This window comes from Pseudophryne corroboree, chromosome 2 (genome assembly GCF_028390025.1).
Source record: "Pseudophryne corroboree isolate aPseCor3 chromosome 2, aPseCor3.hap2, whole genome shotgun sequence".
NCBI classification, from domain to species: Eukaryota; Metazoa; Chordata; class Amphibia; order Anura; family Myobatrachidae; genus Pseudophryne; species Pseudophryne corroboree.
The window spans coordinates 37,315,078-37,335,935 of NC_086445.1; positions in this window are offsets into that span (position 1 = coordinate 37,315,078).

Sequence of the window (20,858 nt, forward strand, 5' to 3'; positions counted from 1 at the left end):
GGTCACCTGTAGATTTTTTAAATGTGACAGTTGGTGATACACAGTGCAGCTGCTGGGAGACATGGAAAACGTGAACCGTGTGGGGTCCTGAGGACCGAGTTTGAGAACCACTGAGATATAGCATGCATATTAACCCTTAGGCAAGTGCATTTCACAAAAGCACATAATTTGGTAATGAGGATAAAAGCTAATATTTTTGCAGCCAACATCTAAATGTGGCCATGCAATTGTTTTCTCTGGTGATAAAAATAAGTAAGCAGTACTGTATTTCTTATAGTCCATGTAGGGTCTTTCTCTCAAAAGCAGATATAGTCAAATACAATATTCATTTTAATTCATAGGCCAGTTTTTTTTCTCATTTCATTCCCATACCTATGGGTTATCTCAGATAAGTACAAATGATAAATGCAGTAGTCATGTACAATAAGGATCCGCTCCTCTGACCTCAAGAGTGGGAGAGACAGAAAGATATTAATATAACATCTAATATGTTTGTTGTATATGGAAAACAAGCAGTGTATCTGAATCTGTTAGTGCTCTTTTTACGTCAGGAGCAGAAGCAAGTGTAGCTCCTAATGGGACTTATGTATGAGGAACAGGTCAGCATATTTGGATCTCTCTGTTGCTGCCTATGGTGGGGTTATTGTGTGAGAGATAGCCCAGCAGCTCTGGATCTCACTATTTCTACTGTAACACCATCCTGAATGAACAGCAGATGATGGATGAGAAGACAGTGAGGACTACTGGGTTGGAAAAAACAATGAGGTACTTTTGCTGACAGTGTTAAAGCAGGGCATGTACCCTGGTTTCAGGTCGACATTGCAGAGCACAGAACTGCAGTCACTGGTGAGAGAGAGCCTGAGAAGAATATATTTGGATAGTTGTCCCTGTGTGGATGAGCATGGAACCTTTGGTCCATGTGCACTGGATGCATCAACAGCACCCCAGAATGACATATACATTTCACCCAACGGGCTTGTTCACATCTCTGAGTCAGATGATACGGTAAAAATCACAATGTGTCATCACAGGAACATGGATCACACAGATGCAGCAGCAGACGTACGTTTCACTATGAACACTTTATCAAAGGCCTGTGTGTACCGTGTCCCCGTGATAAAACATTGTGATTTTGCCGTACCATGCCTAACCGGAGGGCCACGGTTTTGAGGTTGATATATGCAGCATGATATAGCTTATACAGTGTGAGCCTCCAGACTAAACTGTTGAATGCACACACTGAATATTTGTACTATGTGAAACTAATCCAGTAGCTTTATACTCTTTGTATAAATTAACATGTCCCTGCTGCCATACATCCTATAAGGATGCCATACATCCTATAAGGAATGAACCTAGAATTCTCAGATTAACCTTATTGATGAGTGAACCCTCTGAAATTTGTTTTTGCACCCGCTGAAAACATTATTTTTAAAATATTTTGCTGTACATTAATTATTGAAATATATGAGTGACAGTGTTTCAGTGTAAGCCTCCCAATAAAACCATATAGTGGAGATATTTAATGTTTTATTACTGAATAAGAATGAATCCACAACAGCAGCTCATGAAATACATCTATATAAATTATACAATATGTAATTTTAGAGATATAGGAGATAGCAGCAGTGAGGATACAATAATGTCTTCTCATTTTTAAAAATTTCAAGTGGAGTTTCCTGAATATGCCAGCAGTAACTGATTGGTATAAATTGCAATATTTGGTATATCATGTTACTAAACTGGGAAATGTTAATACACTGCAACACTTGGTTGTATAAGGAGCTCTTTGATAAGCCCAAAAGAGATATTAGCCCGAATGTATTGTAGGGCAGTACGGATGGTGTAATGGTTAGCATTACCACCTCACAGCACTGAGGTCATGGGTTCAATTTCCACCTAACTGCGTAGAGTTTGTATATTCTCCCTGTACTTGTGTGGGTTTATTCCGGGTACTCTGGTTTCCTCCCACAATCCAAAAATATACTGGTAGGTTAATTGGCTCCCAACAAAATAAGTGTGTGTGTGTGTGTGTGTGTGTGTACACATGTGGTAGAGAATATAGACTGTAAACTCCACTGGGGCAGGGACTGATGTGAATGGCCAAAATATTCTCTGAAAAGCGCTGCGGAATATATGTGCACTAAATAAATGGTAATAAATAATAATAATAATAATAATAATAATAATAAATAAATTAAGCCTTAACAAGAGATAAAGTGGAGATGGCTAAAGAGTAATAAATGACAAGCCAATCAGCTACTGTCATTTTAATTTCAAACACAGCCTGTTACATAGCAGTTGGAAGCTGATTGGCTGGCCATTTATCACTTTTTTCTGTCTCTACTCTATCACTTTTTAATGTTTAATACATTTGGGCCGTTATTATATATACTGTATGTCCAATAGTGGAGTTAACAGGAGAAAGTGTCAATATAATTAATACCTATAAGAGCTCACTACTGGAGATAATTTACTCTCCTGGCAATTTTGTGTCATCCAGAGGATCCCTAGGATCTCCCTGAAATCAATTGCCCTATGCTCCATTCACCACTATCATTGTGTATATAAATTAACAGGCAGTATCCCAGCAGTCGGGATCCCGGAAGTCGAAATAATGACATCGGAATCCCGCCCACTGACATTTCAATCCCAACCCAAATGAACATATAATGAGAACATTCAGATTTCAACAGTCATAATCTGTGGGGAGATGATAAATTAGAAGTATCAACTGATATACTTAGACACCCACAGGAGATAGTTTGGACGCCCCGACATACAAATATTTGAAACCATAGGGACAAGTAAGGACACAGTCTATTGGAAACAAGTTTTTATTTTAAACATTTAATTTCTTCACTTCTTTTTCTATAAATTTTAAATTTCACTGACAAGTTTTGATATATCATGACAATTTTAATTATGTGAAATAATATGATTTTGGTACTCACCAGATAAACCCTTTTCTTTGAATCCACAGAGGGCACTGGAGTACTCTTGGGATATGGATGGGGCATTAGCAGGGATAGGAACATTTAAATATTTAAATTAGTAACCTTCCACCCCCTCCATACTCCCAAGATTCCTCTGTGTTTTTTTATTGAGCTGAATAGGAGCGAAAGAGAGGATGAACAATGGAGAATTACATATAATATAACATAAGGAACAACTATAAAGGTGACACATAACATAACGGACAACTAGAAAGTTGCATTTCAACAAGTCGGTGAGAATGTGTTACCATAAGATTTACTGAACTTACCCACAAGCCAGGTAAAACTGCTCTGGGTGGGCGACCAGGGAGCCCTGTGAATTAAAAGAAAAGGATTTATCTGATAAGTACCAAAATCCTATTTTCTTTTTCATCCACTGGGGGTCACTGGAGTACTCTTGGGATGTACCAAAGTTTCCGCCTTGGGCGGGAGAGCTGGTTGGCACCTGTAACACTAGGCGGCCAACTATAGATGCTGATGCTGGAAACGTATCAAACTTGCAAAAGCGCACAACTGTGTGAACTGATGACCATGTAGCAGAACGGCAAAGTTGTGTTGTAGAAACCCTCACAACCTGCTGCCCATGGCGTTCCCACAGAACGTGTGGAATGTGCTGAAACAGATATAGGCGGATGTAAACTATCATGAAAGTAAGCTTGACAAATGGTCAGCTTAATCCATGTAGCCAAAGTCTGTTTGGAAGCTCGCCAACCTATCTTGACTGCATCACAGAGAACAAACAATGTATTCGTATTATGTACTGTTTATGTTTGGGCTACATCAATGCAAACTGCGCGTACCACATCCAAAGTAGCTGGAGTTCCCGAACCTTCTGAAAACAACAGGAACTACGATTGGTTGATTGATGTGAAAAGAAGATACTACCTTTGGTAGAAAAGCGGAATTCATCCAAAGTTCCGCTCTGTCATCATGAAACACCAGATACAGTGGTTTACATGACAACGCACCTAATTCAGAAACACGCCTTGCCGAAGCTAAGGCTAAGAGAAAAACTGTTTTCCAAGTTAGAAACTTAACATCAACTTGTTGTAAGGGTTAAAAAATTGAAGACTGCACAAAATCTAAAACTAGGGGGGTAATTCCAAGTTGATCGCAGCAGGAATTTAGTTAGCAATTGGGCAAAACCATGTGCACTGCAGGGGAGGCAGATGTAACATTTGCAGAGAGAGTTAGATTTGGGTAGGTTATTTTATTTCTGTGCAGGGTAAATACTGGCTGCTTTATTTTTACACTGCAAATTAGATTGCAGATTGAACACACCACACCCAAATCTAACTCTCTCTGCACAAGGTATATCTGTCTCCCCTGCAGTGCACATGGTTTTGCCCAATTGCTAACTAAATTCCTGCTGCGATCAACTTGGAATTACCCCCTAGATTCAAGTTTCATGGAGCTGTAGGAAGTATAAACGGAGGTTGACCTCTAAGGACACCTTGTAAGAAAGTGTGAACTGTTGGCAAAAGAGCCAAATGCCTTTGAATGTAAATTGACTAGGCAGATACCTGCACCTTTAGGGTAGATAAATGTAGTCCTCCATCTAACCCCTTCTGTAAAAATAGCAAAAGACGGGATAACTTGAAAGAACAACACACCTATATAAGCTCGCCAAATCCTGTGATAATGAGCTGCTGTAACTGGCTTCCTAGCATGTAACATGGTTGGTATAACCGACTCTGGAATGCCCTCTCATCTTAAGAGAGCGGTTTCAACAGCCACCTCGTCAAACGCAGCCACGCTAAATCGGGCTAAAGGAACAGACCTTGTTGTAGTAAGTCTAGATGTAGCGGAAGCGGACACGGATCGTCTGCAAGTAGACCGCGGAGATCTGAGAACCACGCTCTCTGAGGCGCCACTAGTATGACGGTCGTGGATTCTGTTTTGGTCCGCTTTAGCAACCGACGAAGCAGTGGAAATGTTGGAAACAGATACATGAGGCTGTACGGCCACGCTTTTGTGAGAGCATCCACTGCCACTGCCTTTGGATCTCTTGTTCTGGACACATACTTGGGTGTCTGATGATTTTGGTGAGAAGCCATGAGATTCATCTGTGGGTAATCTCACCGCTGGACTAACATCTGTAACACTTCTGGATGTAAGGCCCATTCTCCTGGATGAAAATCCTGACAAATGATATGATCTGATTCCCAGTTGTCCACTCCTGGAATGAACACTGCCGATAATATCACTTGGTGATGCTCGGGCCAATTCAGAATTCTAGCAACTTCTCGCATGTCCATGCGACTTCGACTTTCTCCTTGTTCGTTGCAGTATGCAACGGCCATCGCGTTATCCTGCTGACCTCGAACAGTAGGAGACGGGAGTATGTGAACTGCATGTTGCAGAGCGTTGCAAATTGCCCTGAGTTCCAGGACAATTATTGACAGCAATCTTTCTTGGTCTGACTACAGACCCTGAAGCTGACAAATTAAGACTACAGCTCCTCAACCTCTGAGACTTGCGTCTGTCGTTAGAAAAATCAATTTCATACAGACATACTACTACCATGATATTGACTATGTTTGTCTTTAATCTGATGTGTATGCTCTGTATTGAAAAATTTCTCTAATAAAATTTCTTCAGATAAAAAAAGAAAAATCCATTTCAGACTCCGAACCCTTTTACCTTGGTGAGATTTTGTATATAGAGCCACCAGAGGAGCAACACTCCAGCCGTTAGAGACAACCACACTATCTGATGAAGTTGTAGAAGAGCCTGATCACTGTGTGAGAAGATCTAGCTGAAAAGGACGTGAGTGAAATCTTCCGAACTGGAGTGTTGGAAAGATGCCAACATTCTTTGCACCAATGTATTGAGACTGTCCTTCATCTGAGCACTTACTGTACCAGATGACTAATACGTAGTGCTTTCTTCTCTGGCAGGTAAATTCGTTGATCTAACGTATCCAGAAGTATTTCTGGAACTTCAATCTGTTGAGACGGGACCAGGCTTGTTATACTGAAGTCGACAATCCAACCGTGCTGAACTAATACCTTGTATGTAGTAAGGAATTTTGAAAGAGTATTTGTTGAGACAAAACCTTGAAGAAAAGGCCGTCTAAATACTGATCTATTATCACTGCCAGAGATCTGAGCTGAGGAAATATTACAGACATCACCATTGTGAATAGCCAAATCACTGATGAAATGCAAACGGTAGTGTCTGAAACTGATAATGGGTTTGTTGTACTGCAAACCTTAAGTCCACCTGAAGCGGTATCCAGTGAAGTTATGAATTCCTGTGGTTCTAAACCTGCAATCACTGACCAAAGAGATTCCATGTTGAATCTATAGTAAGTGACATACGGATTGAGCCCCTTTAGGTTCAAAACTGGCGTGACCGAGCCGTCCGGCTTTGGCATTATAAAAAGATTTGAAGAAAAACCTTGACCTTGTTGGTGTACTGGTACCTGCGGAATCTACGAGAGACTGAAAAGTGGTCTGTAGAACTGCCTTCTTGTCTGCTGACAGGCAGATCCGTCTTGAAAAAGCACTTCAGTGGTAGACAACCGAACTCTATTTTGTAACATTTGAACACTAAAATGTTAATCCACCCATCTGTGGATGTCCACGCCAAATTACAAGATTGAAGGTGTGCTCCCACAATGTAAGATCCGAGATGGGCTTGCAGCCCGCAATGCCACTGGTTTGTCAGCTGACTTTGTGTCATGACAACGGTTAGTGGTTTGTTGAATACCACATCCTCTGGGTGTGGTATTGAAAGTCGACAGTAACTAGGTCGACCACTATTTGTCGACAGTAACTAGGTCAACAGGGTGTCTAGGCCGACAGGGTCTTTAGGTCGACATATTCTAGGTCGACGGGTCAAAAGGTCGACATGAGTTTTTAATGTTATTTTGGTGTTGTTTTCTTCGTAGAGTGACCGGGAACCCCAATTAGTGCACCGTGTCCCCTCGCATGGCTCGCTTCGCTCGCCATGCTTCGGGCATGGTGCCTTCGCTTCGCTCGGCACAGATTACCGTTCCAATCGTAGTCCACGTGGATCGTTAAGTATGAAAAGGTTCAAAAAAAGAAAAAATTGTGAAAAACTCATGTTGACCTTTTGACCTGTCGACCTACAACATGTCGACCTAAAGACCCTGTCGACCTAGTTACTGTCGACCAATAGTGGTCGACCTAGACATTGTCGACCTAGTTACTGTCGACTTTCAGTCCGGATCCCCATCCTCTACCATGTCTACTCTATATGGTTGTCCCTGGAGCACGGCCTAGAAAGGACTGACATCTAAAAAGATCTGACCGCTGGTCCAGTGTACTTCCTTTTAGGAACTGGTATAACAACAGTAGGAACAGATTGTCCTCTAGTAGCCTGAGAAATCGATGTGTCCAATTAAGGACCAGATAACATAATGCCAGTGTAAGTCAACGCATGTGTTTTTTGCTTGGACTCAGCCTCGGCATGCCAAGACCGCAGCCAAAGCGCATGGCAGCCTGCAAATATAGAGCCTGCAAATATAGAAGAAGAAAATTTGAGAACTAACTCGTGCAACATTCAGAGATGCCATACTCAAAAACTCTGCCGATTCCCAAAGGTGATTGGCTAGCAGTATAAGCTGGTCTGAGAAAAGACCATAATGTAGGTCTATATGGACTATGCAACTACCACCGTGGTAACCCAAACTCCAACTAAAGCATGTGTAAGCAACATTCTTTTGCTGTATAAATGGACAAGTTACGCTCTAACACACTTTTAAAGTGTTGACACTGAACAATCCATGTGATAAATGTTTCCACTTATGTCATAACCTGTGGGAAACGGTAGTTAGACAAAAATCGCCTTGGCACAGTAAAGCGTTTATATGTTTTGTGAATAAGGGAAACACAGTCATCCTTAGCAAATTAATTTTCACCCTGTGACAGATTCACCTGCCTCCTTTCATTTGAGAAATATCAGGTCTGGCATTTCATTGGCAGATATGGCTGCTCACATGTCATTAATCTGAAATCAGACCTTGCTGACCCACGGTCTGTCTGTGGAGCAGACAACCCTGACAGCAAAGCAGCCATTATATATGCTATCATCGGCCAAGGAGGATCAGGCCAGGGGTCCTTATTGAACACATCAGGGACGTGCAGTCAGGGGAGGCAGGGGAGGCAGTGCCTCCCCTGTCGTTAATGATTAAAATAATATAAAGAAGATACTTATGACACATATTCTGTGTCATAAGTATCTCCTTTATATTATTGTAACCATTATCCCTGTCTAAATGGGGTTGGGAGGCACCGATCGCGGTGCCTCCCGGTCAGATAGGGAAAATTATGGGGGGCGGGAGCGGGGGGCGGGAGCGGGCGGGTCCTAACAATGGGCATTAAAAGCCCATTGAAATAGTATAGGAAAGCGGCACCATTAGTGGTGCCGCTTTCATACAGGGACGTGCTTTTAACCTATGAAAGCACATCCCCTGTCAGTCAGGCCACAGTGATTGGCCAGCGGATCCGTCACTGGATCCGCTGTCAATCACTGTTGTGGCCGCGGCGAGTGTCGGCGGAGGTGATGGCGGCGGAGGTGCGGGTATCGGCGGAGGTCCTTGCGGCGGAGGTGCGGGCGGCGGTGGTGTAGGCGGCGGGCCGGGGGGCGGGTGACGGCGGAGGTGCTGGCGGCGGCGATGCAGAGTTTGGCAGCGGAGCGGTAACCCATTTCAAAAATGGCGCCTCAGCGTCATTTTTGAAATTGAAGATGGCCGCCGAGAGCCAATCACGGCTCGCTGCGTCATCGCTCCGCCCCCTCTGGCTGACTTATATAAGTCAGCGCGAGGGAGCGGATGTCAGTCCGACGGCGGAGGAGGAGCGGAGAAGAGCTCCTGAAGGCTGAAGACGCCGGAAGTCCTGGATGGGCGGCGGCTATGCAAAAGAGCTTAGCAGCCGCCGCCCACCAGGTGAAGACACTGGAAGTCCTGGGGAAGGCGGCGGCCATGCAAAAGAGCTTAATGGCCGCCACCTCCCAGGTGAAGACGCCGGAGGAAGATGTTGGAAGCCCTGGGGAGGTGGTTCCCCCCAGGTGAAGACGCCGGAAGCCCTGGGGAGGCGGCGGCCATGCAAAAGAGCTTAAAGGCCGCCGCCCCCAGGTGAAGACCCTGTCAAATAAACAAAATTTTTTTTAAAGAGACTGGTGTTTTTATTTTAATATTTTCTTTACAGGTGGAGAAGAGGTGCCAGCAGGCCATTTATGTCCGGGCATGCTGGCACTTGTGGTTCTCCATGTGCGAGCATGCTGGGGCAGGCTAGCTGGGACCTGTTGGCCACCTGTAAAGAACAATATTACTGTTCTTTACAGGTGGGCCACAGGTGCCAGCGGGCCATTTATGTCCGGGCATGCTGGCACTTGTGGTTCTCCAAGTGCCAACATGCTGGGCAGGCTTGCTGGGACCTGTAGGCCACCTGTCAAGAACAATATTAACTATGAACCCCGCACCCACCGCCACCAGGGGTGCGGGGCATAGCACTGGGCTATCAGCCCAGTGCTGGTTATTGCTCGGGAGGGGGACCCCATGTTTATTTTTTGGGGTCCCCACTTCCGAGGAATTCCAGCCCTAGGCTGACTGGTTTGGGGGGGCAGATTAATGTTATGGCAGGGGGACCCCATACCGAGTGTCTCCCCTGCTATGGCATTACCCCCCCTAGCTGGTTCTGCTCGGTGCTGGTTTCACGAATGTGTGGGGGGCTACACTTTTTTTTTTTTACCCCACTCTATTGGGGGGGTGAAAGGCTGCTTGTGCCTCCCCAGCCACCGACCTCACCGCACGCCACTGGAACACATACAGTATTTGCAAAACCCACAGTCACGTAAAACCAGGGCCGGTTCAGGGAATGGGGTGTGGCCTAATACAGGGGGCGTGGTCAATTACGCCCCCTGTACATTAAAAGCGCCGCTTGAATGCTGAGCGGTGCGCGATGACGTCATCGCGCACCGCACAGCAAAAGGTCCTCTTCACGAAGGGAAACTAGACGCTCCGCAGGAGACTGGGCACAAATAGAAAGCTTTAGGACTACCTGGTGTGCACTGGCTCCTCCCCCTATGACCCTCCTCCAGACCTCAGTTAGGATACTGTGCCCGGAAGAGCTGACACAATAAGGAAGGATTTTGAATCCCGGGTAAGACTCATACCAGCCACACCTATCACACCGTACAACTTGTGATATGAAACCCAGTTAACAGCATGATAACAGAGGAGCCTCTGAATAGATGGCTCACAACAATAACCCGATTAGTTAACAATAACTATGTACAAGTATTGCAGACAATCCGCACTTGGGATGGGCGCCCAGCATCCACTACGGACTACGAGAAATAGAATTACTGGTGAGTAAATTCTTATTTTCTCTGACGTCCTAGTGGATGCTGGGGACTCCGTAAGGACCATGGGGATTATACCAAAGCTCCCAAACGGGCGGGAGAGTGCAGATGACTCTGCAGCACCGAATGAGAGAACTCCAGGTCCTCCTAAGCCAGGGTATCAATTTTGTAGAATTTTGCAAACGTGTTTGCCCCTGACCAAGTAGCAGCTCGGCAAAGTTGTAAAGCCGAGACCCCTTGGGCAGCCGTCCAAGATGAGCCCACCTTCCTCGTGGGATGGGCTTTAACAGATTTAGGCTGCGGTAATCCCACCGCAGAATGCGCCATCTGAATAGTACTACAAATCCAGCGCGCAATAGACTGCTTAGAAGCAAGAGCACCCAGCTTGTTGGGTGCATACAGGATAAACAGCGAGTCAGTCTTTCTGACTCCAGCCGTCCTGGAAACTTACATTTTCAGGGCCCTGACTACGTCCAGCAACTTGGAATTCTCCAAGTCCCTAGTAGCCGCAGGCACCACAACAGGTTGGTTCAAGTGAAAAGCTGAGACCACCTTCGGGAGAAACTGAGGACGAGTCCTCATATCTGCCCTATCCATATGGAAAATCAGATAAGGGCTTTTACAAAACAAAGCCGCCAATTCTGAAACTCGCCTGGCCGAAGCCAGGGCCAACAGCATGACCACTTTCCACGTGAAATATTTTAAATCCACAGTCTTAAGTGGCTCAAACCAATGTGATTTCAGGAATTCCAAAACCACATTGAGATCCCAAGGTGCCACTGGGGCACAAAAGGAGGCTGAATATACAGAACTCCTTTGACAAAAGTCTGAACTACAGGCAGTGAAGCCCGTTCTTTCTGGAAGAAAATCGACAGAGCCGAAATCTGGACCTTGATGGACCCCAAATTGAGGCCCAGCGTCACTCCTGCTTGCAGGAATTGTAGGAATCGACCCAGCTGAAATTCCTCCGTCGGGGCCTTCTTGGCCTCACACCACGCAACATATTTTCGCCCAATGCGGTGATAACGTTTTGTGGTGACACCCTTCCTGGCTTTGAGCCGGGTAGGGATGACTTCCTCCGGAATGCCCATTAGGATCTGATGTTCAACCGCCATGCCGTCAAACGTAGCCGCGGTAAGTCTTGGAACAGACAGGATCCCTGCTGCAGCAGGTCTTGTCTGAGCGGCAGAGGCCAAGGGTCCTCTGCAAGCAACTCTTAAAGTTCCGGGTACCAAGCCCTTCGTGGCCAATCCGGAACCACGAGTATAGTTTCCACTCCTCGCTTTCACATGATTCTCAGTACCTTGAGAATGAGAGGCAGAGGAGGAAACACATAAACCGACTGGTACACCCACGGTGTCACTAGAGCGTCCACAGCGATCGCCTGAGGGTCCCTTGATCTGGCGCAATATCTTTTCAACTTTTTGTTGAGGCGGGACGCCATCATGTCCACCCGTGGACATACCCAACGGTTTACCCGCCTTTGGAAAACTTCTGGATGAAGTCATCGGAGAATCCTTGTGGCTTCTGCCATCCCCATCCTGCTTCTTGTGCCGCCCTGTCTGTTTACATAGGCGACCGCCGTGATGTTGTCTGATTGGATCAGTACCGGCTGGTTCTGAAGCAGGGGCCTTGCTTGACTTAGGGCATTGTAAATGGCCCTTAGCTCCAGAATATTTATGTGAAGCGAAATTTCATTGGAAATTTCTTCCCTGTGTGACTGCACCCCAGCCCCGAAGGCTGGCATCCGTGGTCACCAGGACCCAGTCCTGTATTCCGAATCTGCGGCCCTCTAGTAGATGAGCCCTCTGCAGCCACCACAGCAGCGACACCCTGTTTCTTGCTGACAGGGTTATCCGCTGTTGTATCTGTAGATGGGACCCGCACCATTTGTCCCACAGGTCCCGAATGGAATTATGCTTCGTACGAAGCTACCATTTTTCCCAGGACTCGTGTGCATTGATGTACCGACACCTGTCCTGGTTTTAGGATGTCTCTGACTAGAGATGACAACTCCTCGGCTTTTTCCACTGGAAGAAACACTCTTTTCTGGTCTGTGTCCAGAATCATTCAAAGGAACAGAAGACGTGTCGTCGGGACCAGCTGTGACTTTGGAATATTGAGAATCCAGCCGTGCTGTTGTAGCACTTCCCGAGAGAGTGCTACCCCCACTACCAACTGTTCTTTGGACCTCGCCTTTATCAGGAGATCATCCAAGTACGGGATAATAAAAACTTCCTTCTTGCGAAGGAGTATCATCATTTCGGTCATTACCTTGGTAAAGACCTTCGGTGCCGTGCACAACTCCAACGGCAGCGTCTGGAACTGATAGTGACAGTCATGTACCACACCTCTGAGGTACTCCTGGTGAGGAGGGTAAATGGGGACATGCAGATACGCATCCTTGATGTCCAGGGAGACCCTGTAATCCCCCTCGTCCAGGCTCGTAATAACCGCCCTGAGCGATTCCATCTTGAACTTGAATCTTCTGATATAAAAAATTCAAGTATTTTAATTTTAAGATGGGTCTCACCGAACCGTTCTGTTTCGGTACCACAACCATTGTGGAATAGTAACCCCTTCCTTGCTGAAGGAGGGGCACCTTGACAATCATTTGTTGTGATTATAGTGTTGAATAGCCATCAACACCGCCTCCCTGGCAGAGGGAGGTGCCGGTAAGGCAGATTTTAGGAAACGGTGGGGGGAAGAACGTCTCGAACTCCAGCCTGTACCCCTGAGATACTACTTGAAGGACCCAGGGATCCATGTGAGAGAGCCCACTGGGCGCTGAAATTTCTGAGACGGGCCCCCACCGTACCCGGGTCCGCCTGAGCAGCCCCAGCGTCATGCTGTGGGCTTACCGGACGCAGGGAGGACTTCTGCTCTTGGGAACTAGCTGTGTGCTGCAGCTTTTTCCTCTACCTTTGCCTCTCGGCAAAAAGGATGAGCCTCTAGCCCTCTTGCTTTTCTGGGGCCGAAAGGACTGTACTTGATGATACGGTGCTTTCTTTTGTTGTGGGGTAACCTGTGGCAAAAAAGTAGATTTCCCAGCAGTAGCTGTGGAAACGAGGTCTGAAAAAACCATCCCCAAACAGTTTTACCCCCTTATAGGGCAAACTTACATGTGCCGATTCGAGTCGGCATCGCCTGACCATTGTCGAGTCCATAACCCCCGTCTGGCGGCAATGGACCTAGCGCTTATGTTTGATGCCAGCCGTCAAATATCCCTCTGTGCATCACGCATGTATAAGACCACGTCTTTTATATGCTCTATTGTCAGCAAAATATTGTCCCTATCCATAGTTATTTTCCGACAGGGAACCTGACCATGCAGCGGGAGCACTGCACATCCATGCCGAAGCAATGGCTGGTCGCAATATAATGCCCGAGTGTGTGACTATATCTTTTAGGGTAACCTCCTGCTTTCTATCAGCAGGTTCCTTCAGGGCGGCCGTATCCGGAGACGGTAGTGCCACCTTTTCTGATAAGCGTGTAAGCGCTGTATCTACCCTATGGGGTGTTTCCCCACGTGACCTATCCTCTGGCGGGAAAGGGTACACTGCCAATAACCGTATAGAAATGATCAATTTCTTACCGGGGGAAGACCACGCTTCCTCACACACCTCATTTAATTTCTCAGATGCAGGAAAAACTACTAATAGTTTTGTCTCACCAAACACAATACCCTTTTATGTGGTACCTGGGGTATTATCATAAATGTGTAATACATTTTTCATTGCCTCAATCATGTAACGGGTGGACCTATTTGGAGGGTACACTAGTCTCATCGTCGTCGACACTGGAGTCGGTATCCGTGTCGACATCTGTGTCTGCCATCTGAGGTAGCGGGCATTTTTAGAGCCCCCCATGATATTGGAGACGCTGGAACAGGCCCAAGCTGAGTAGCCGGCTGTTCTGTGTCGTCGACCTTTTGTGTAAGGAGTTGACACTTTCACGTAATCCTTCCATAAGTCCAACCACACCGGTGTCGACCCCGCAGGGGGTGACAACATATTTACAGGCATTCGCTTCGCCTCCACATCATTATCCTCCACATACATGTCGACACAGCCGTACCGACACACAGCACACACACAGGGAATGCTCTGACAGAGGACAGGACCCCACAAAGCCCTTTGGGGAGACAGAGGGAGAGTATGCCAGCACACACCAGGGCGCTATATATCACAGGGATATCACCTATAAAAAGTGTTTTCCCTTATAGCTGCATATATATTGTATACTGCGCCTAAATTGTGCCCCCCCTCTCTTTTTAACCCTTTCTGTAGTGTATTAACTGCAGGGGAGAGCCAGGGAGCTTCCCTCCTAACGGAGCTGTGAGGGAAAAATGGCGCCAGTGTGCTGAGGGAGATAGCTCCGCCCCTTTTTCGCAGACTTTTCTCCCACATTTTTATGGATTCTGGCAGGGGTTAAAAAGCACCTATATAGCCTCTGGGGCTATATATGGTGCCAGTTTGCCAGCCAAGGTGTCAGTATTGCTGCTCAGGGCGCCCCCCCCCAGCGCCCTGCACCCATCAGTGACCGCAGTGTGAGGTGTGTATGAGGAGCAATGGCGCACAGCTGCAGTGCTGTGCGCTATCTTGGTGTAGACTGATGTCTTCTGCCGCCGATTTTCTGGACCACTTCTTGCTTCTGGCTCTGTAAGGGGGCCGGCGGCGCGGCTCCGGGACCGGACTCTGAGGCTGGGCCTGTGTTCGATCCCTCTGGAGCTAATGGTGTCCAGTAGCCTAAGAAGCCCAAGCTGGCTGCAAGCAGGCAGGTTCGCTTCTTCTCCCCTTAGTCCCTCGCTGCAGTGAGTCTGTTGCCAGCAGGTCTCACTGAAAATAAAAAAACCTAAAATATACTTTCTTTCTAGGAGCTCAGGAGAGCCCCTAGTGTGCATCCAGCTCAGCCGGGCACAAGATTCTAACTGAGGTCTGGAGGAGGGTCATAGGGAGAGGAGCCAGTGCACACCAGGTAGTCCTAAAGCTTTCTATTTGTGCCCAGTCTCCTGCGGAGCCGCTATTCCCCATGGCCCTTACGGAGTCCCCAGCATCCACTAGGACGTCAGAGAAAATATATGACCCTATATAATCATCTATACTGAGTAATATGCTTAATAACCTGTTGTCCCCCTCTATGTAGACAAGAATAACCACTAGCACACCATGGCTGCCTCCCCTTACTAAAGGAAATCGCTGGACTGGTATCCCCCTTCCACCACTGATTGCACTTACAAGAGCCGCTGTGCTGTCCTGCTGCATAGGAAGCCCCCCCGGTTAGCTGTCTGTTTGAGAATGACAGGTGCTGTGGAGCGACCCGGCGACACTCTTCCTTATGCGGTGGCAGTGTTATAGTATAGCCGCGGGAGCTCAATAAGATAGTATGCTCCCGTACACACAGATCGGTGGCAACATTATAGTATAGGTGCGGCAGCCAATAAAAACATCATGCTCCTTCCCACACAGTGCACGGTAGCGGGACCATGTAGCAGTGAGAGGTAAAGATATACATATATGCTTAGATGCTCCCCCACACACAGCAGTGGCAGAGTGAGCTGACCGGCCGCTCAGTACCTGGTATGGAGGCTGACAGGTCTTCTCAGCAAGCTCTGACCGGGCCCTCATGCAGCCAAAGATGAACTCAGCTTCCACACGGGTGCAGGGATATGGAGGCTGATGTGGCTTCTCAGCAAGCTCCAACCTGCTCATCATGCAGCCAAAACTGATCTCAGCTAACATACTGGTGCTGGGATATGGAGGCTGACGGGGCTTCTCTACACCATGCCTGGCCAACCTGTGGCTCTCCAGATGTTGTGAAACTACACATCCCAGCATGCCTTGCCACAGTTTTAGCATTCCCTAACAGCGAAACTGTGGCAAAGCATGATGGGACTTGTAGTTTTACAACAGCTGGAGAGCCACAGGTTGACCAGGCCTGCTCTACTTGCTCTGACCTGCTCCTTGTGCAGCCAGTATCATGCTGCTGAAGGTCTATGGTGGGGCTTCTCCACATAAGCATGGCCAAGCCTTGTGCTGGGTAGCAGCGCACACACAGTCCCGGACCCAAGTTTCTTAGTAAGCTGGGAAGAGACCTGTGTCAAGAAAAATAAAAATTATTTAAGAAAATTAAATGTTAAGGCTGGAGATCCCTCCAAATGTGTGCCTTCCCGGTGAAACACAAAAAAACACTGAGTTATCTTGGGAGTATGAAGGGGGTGGGGGGTTACTAATTTAAATATTTAAATGTGCCAATTCCTGCTAACGCCCCGTCCATATCCCCTTTGGCGGATCCAGGGGGGGGGGGGGGCACTCGGGCCCGTGCCCCCACACTGTCATTTGTGGCCTTCTGTCCCCCGTCCCCCGGTGCCGGCGCCGCACAGGGAGATGACGGGCGCCCGCTGAGATTGTGTTACCAGCGGGCGCTCGTCTCCCTGCACAGCGGCAGCCGGTGGCAGGAGCTCAGTACTGAGCTCCGGCTTCCGACACTATCACTGTGCGGCGTGTGCTATGGGAGAGACGTCAGTCATGACGTCTCTCTCATAGTGCTGACTGAGGAGCGAACGCCCAGGGAGGAGGAGGACTGCAGCGGCGCGGGAACGGGGCTTGGTAAGTATGTTTTTTTCTTCCTTAATGCAGCGGGGGCATATACTGGGGGCAAACTACGGGGGACATTACTACTGGGGGGCATCAACAAGGGGCATCACTACTGAGGGGTCATCTATTGGGGGCAGCTACTGGGGGACATTTTTACTGGGGGCCATCTACTGGGGGCATTACTACAGGGGGGTAATCTATTGGGGCAAACTCGTAGGGGGCATTATTACTGGGGGGTCATCTATTGAGGGCAGCTACTGGGGCATTATTACTGGGGGGAATCTACAGGGGGCATTACTACAGGGGGGTCATCTATTGGGGCAAACTTGTAGGGGGCATTACTACTGGGGGGTCATCTATTGGGGCATTATTACTGGGGGGCATCTACTGGGTGCATTACTACTGGGAGGTCATCTATTGGGGGCAAACTCATAAGGGGCAAACTACTGGAAGACATTATTACTGGGGGGCATCTACTGGGGGCAAACTGCTGGGGGACATTATTACTGGGGAGCATCTACTGGGCAAACTGCTGGGGGACATTATTACTGGGGGGCATCTACTGGGGGCAAACTACTGGGGGACATTATTACTGGGGGGTATATACTGGGGGCAAACTGCTGAGGGACATTATTACTGGGTGGCATCTACTGGGGGCAAACTACTGGGGGACTATTACTGGGGGCCAACTACAAAGGTGCTAACTACTGGCGGCCTAACTACAGGGGCATTACTACTGGCGGCTTAACTACAGGGGCATTACTACTTGGGGGCTAAACTACAGGGGGGGCAAACTACTGGTGGCTTAACTACAGGGGCCAAACTACTTGGGGATAACTACAGGGGCCAAACTACTGGGGGCATTACTACTGAAGGCTAAGCTACAAGGGGGCATAACTACAGGGACTAAAATACAATGGGGCAAACTACAGGGGGCATTACTACTGGTGGCTAAACTACCGGGGGCATTACCACTGGGAGGCTAAACTAAAGGGGGGGGGGGGTAAACTACTGGGGTCATGACTGCAGGGGAATTACCACTGGGGGCATAATGACTGGGGATATTACTACAGGCAACATTACTACTGGGGGCAATACGGGCATTGCAAAAGGGGCACCACTACTATGGGGTCTATATAAGGGGCACTACCAGTACAGAGGACATTGCATAATGAGCGCTACAACTGTGGGCATTGTATAAGAAGCGCCACCTCACATGCACCGAAGCCGCACGCAAGTGTACTTGCCCCTTCCATGGTGCCCCCCCTATCATTTTCTTCTGGATCCGGCCCTGCATATCCCCAAAAGTACCCCAGTGACCCCTAGTGGATGAAAAATACAAAAGGTATATTTAATAATATTGTACCTATTACAGACACCTATTGTCTTTTTGTATAATTCTAACCTTCAGCTTTGATGCACTGTATTGGTTATTGGTATACTTCACTGGTAACTCATCCTCTTTCAAAGAGCCACCATCATCATCATCTTCTGATTACCACTGCTTTATGTTATCAGAGGACATACTGGCACTGCCAGGATAAAATTAGGGACTCTCTTGTCCACCTAACACACTCAAATGTTTATTCTATTGACCCAGTTTTGATGGCTATCAGCACCTTTAATACTGCTGATATGTTTCGGATCATCTTGGGCATCCATTTATTGGGCATTCAAAATATGTTTAAAAAAAAAAACCAGAATGTTCCAGAAGCACAGATTGAGATTCATTCTCCACAGAGGTCTTTAATTTCAGATTCTGTTTAACTGGTTTACTTACTTCAAGCTTTGTAGTGTGAGACAACTTCAATTCCTCACAGACAAATTCATCTATATTGCAATTTCTCAACTTGGTTGCACAAAGGCATTCTTTAAGATACAGTACAAGAGTATTATTTGAGACACAACTATCTGGAACTGTAACCCTTTGGGAGGGCTGCACATCTTTAGCTACACTTAAATCAGAAGCTGAAAATCACTGTGAGGCATTTCTTTGTATACAAGTTTTTTTGGAGACTTAACCAGCTTTGATATACATACCTCAAGGCGTTCAGGTATTACTGACAATTTGAGGTCTGTCTCTTTAACAGTTTTAAATTCTCTGTAAGGGGTTTATTTATCAAAGCTTGGCCCACCATGGCCCTAACTACGTGGAGTTTGTATATTCTCCCCGTACTTGCTTGAGTTTCCACCAGGTACTCCGATTTCCACCCACAATCCAAAAATATACTGGTAGGTTAATTGGCGCCCAATTAAAAAAATTAACCCTAGCGTGAATGTGTGTGCTTGTTAATGTGGTAGGGAATATAGATTGTAAGCTCCACTGGGGCAGGGACTGATGTGAATGGCAAAATATTCTCTGTAAAGCGCTGCGGAATATGTGTGCGCTATATAAATAACTGGTAATAAATAATAATAAATAAAATTGTGAGATATAAAGTACCAACCACTCAGCTTCTGTCATTTAAAAAACTTTTTAAAAAAAAGGGTCTGGAAAATGTAAGGTAAAAGCTTATTAGCTAGTACTTTATCTCTCCCAATTCTATCTCTCTCCAAGCTCTAATAAATACCCTATAAGTCACTTATTTGCTCATAATAATATGACATATTTTCATGCATAACTTTATTCATAAGGTCAGATTTTTCCATGCTATGTTTGCCTGCTGATAGCCCTTGCACCATACACTGACCAAACTCACTTTTAGTTGTACTCTGCTTTGTCATATTAAATGTCTCTTTCTTTGTAACAACTCTTTTGCATATTTGATTTTTTTTGTTTTAAACAGCACTACACAACATAATTTTACAACTCACCAGCTCCCTGCAGATGGGTCCTCCATTATGCCGTGCTGCAAGCATCCATATTTATCTTTAAGCTGCTGTTAAAATGTACATTTCCCGCATAGGTTTTTTGCAAGACAATTCACCACATGTAACAAATCTGGGGTAGTTAACTCATACCCCTTTTCCACTAGAGTAGCACGGGTCGCAGCCGTGTCGCCTGACACGGCTGCGACCCGTGCTACAGCCCCCTGCAGACGGCGCTCACCAACCCGGCAATTGCCGGGTTGGTGACGCGCTAGTGACGCGGCAGGGGCGGCGCTGGGAGATCACATGATCTCCCAGCGCCACCCTCCCTATGCACTGTGAATGGAAACCGTGTCGCCTCGACACGGCTCCCGTTCACACTAGACAGCTAGCCGGGTTGAACACGTGTTCAACTCGGCTAGCTACCAGGGTAGGATTCCCGGATCACTTGATCCGGGAATTTGCCGGGGGACCCGTTTCCACTCCACTAGGGAAAAACACGGGTAAATGCGCACCCCCGCGCATTTACCCGTGTTTTAAGGAGCTAGTGGAAAAGGGGTATCAGTAGAGGGCTTAGTGGTACAGTATTCTGGGAGCTCCAAACAGAGTCAAACACAGCTTTTTAGGTAAATTAAACAAAGAGTTTTATTGTCAACATAAATTAAACAGGAAATTACAAATAAAGTAGATTCATGCAAGACACTATCTCATTGCTTGTCTCCTCTCTATAGTGGGCAGCTAGTCTGCAAAGTCTCACTTAAATTCTAGTCCTATCTCTCACAGGCAAGGCAACTTCTGTCCTTCTCAAAGTCATTCCTGCCTCTTGCGAAGTGTAGACTCTGACCTCCTGGACCCCACTGGCTTCCTGGCACAATGAGCTTTTCAACTGCCACTACAGCCTAACTGCCTTCAACAACCTCACCTGGGCTGGATACACTAGAACACAGGTCCTCAAACTCGGTCCTCAGGACCCCACACGGTTCATGTTTTGCAGGTCACTTTTAGATTTTTAAAATGTGACAGTTGGTGATACACAGTGCACCTGCTGGGTGACATGGAAAACGTGAACCGTGTGGGGTCCTGAGGACCGAGTTTGAGAACCACTGCACTAGAATATTAAAGAAAA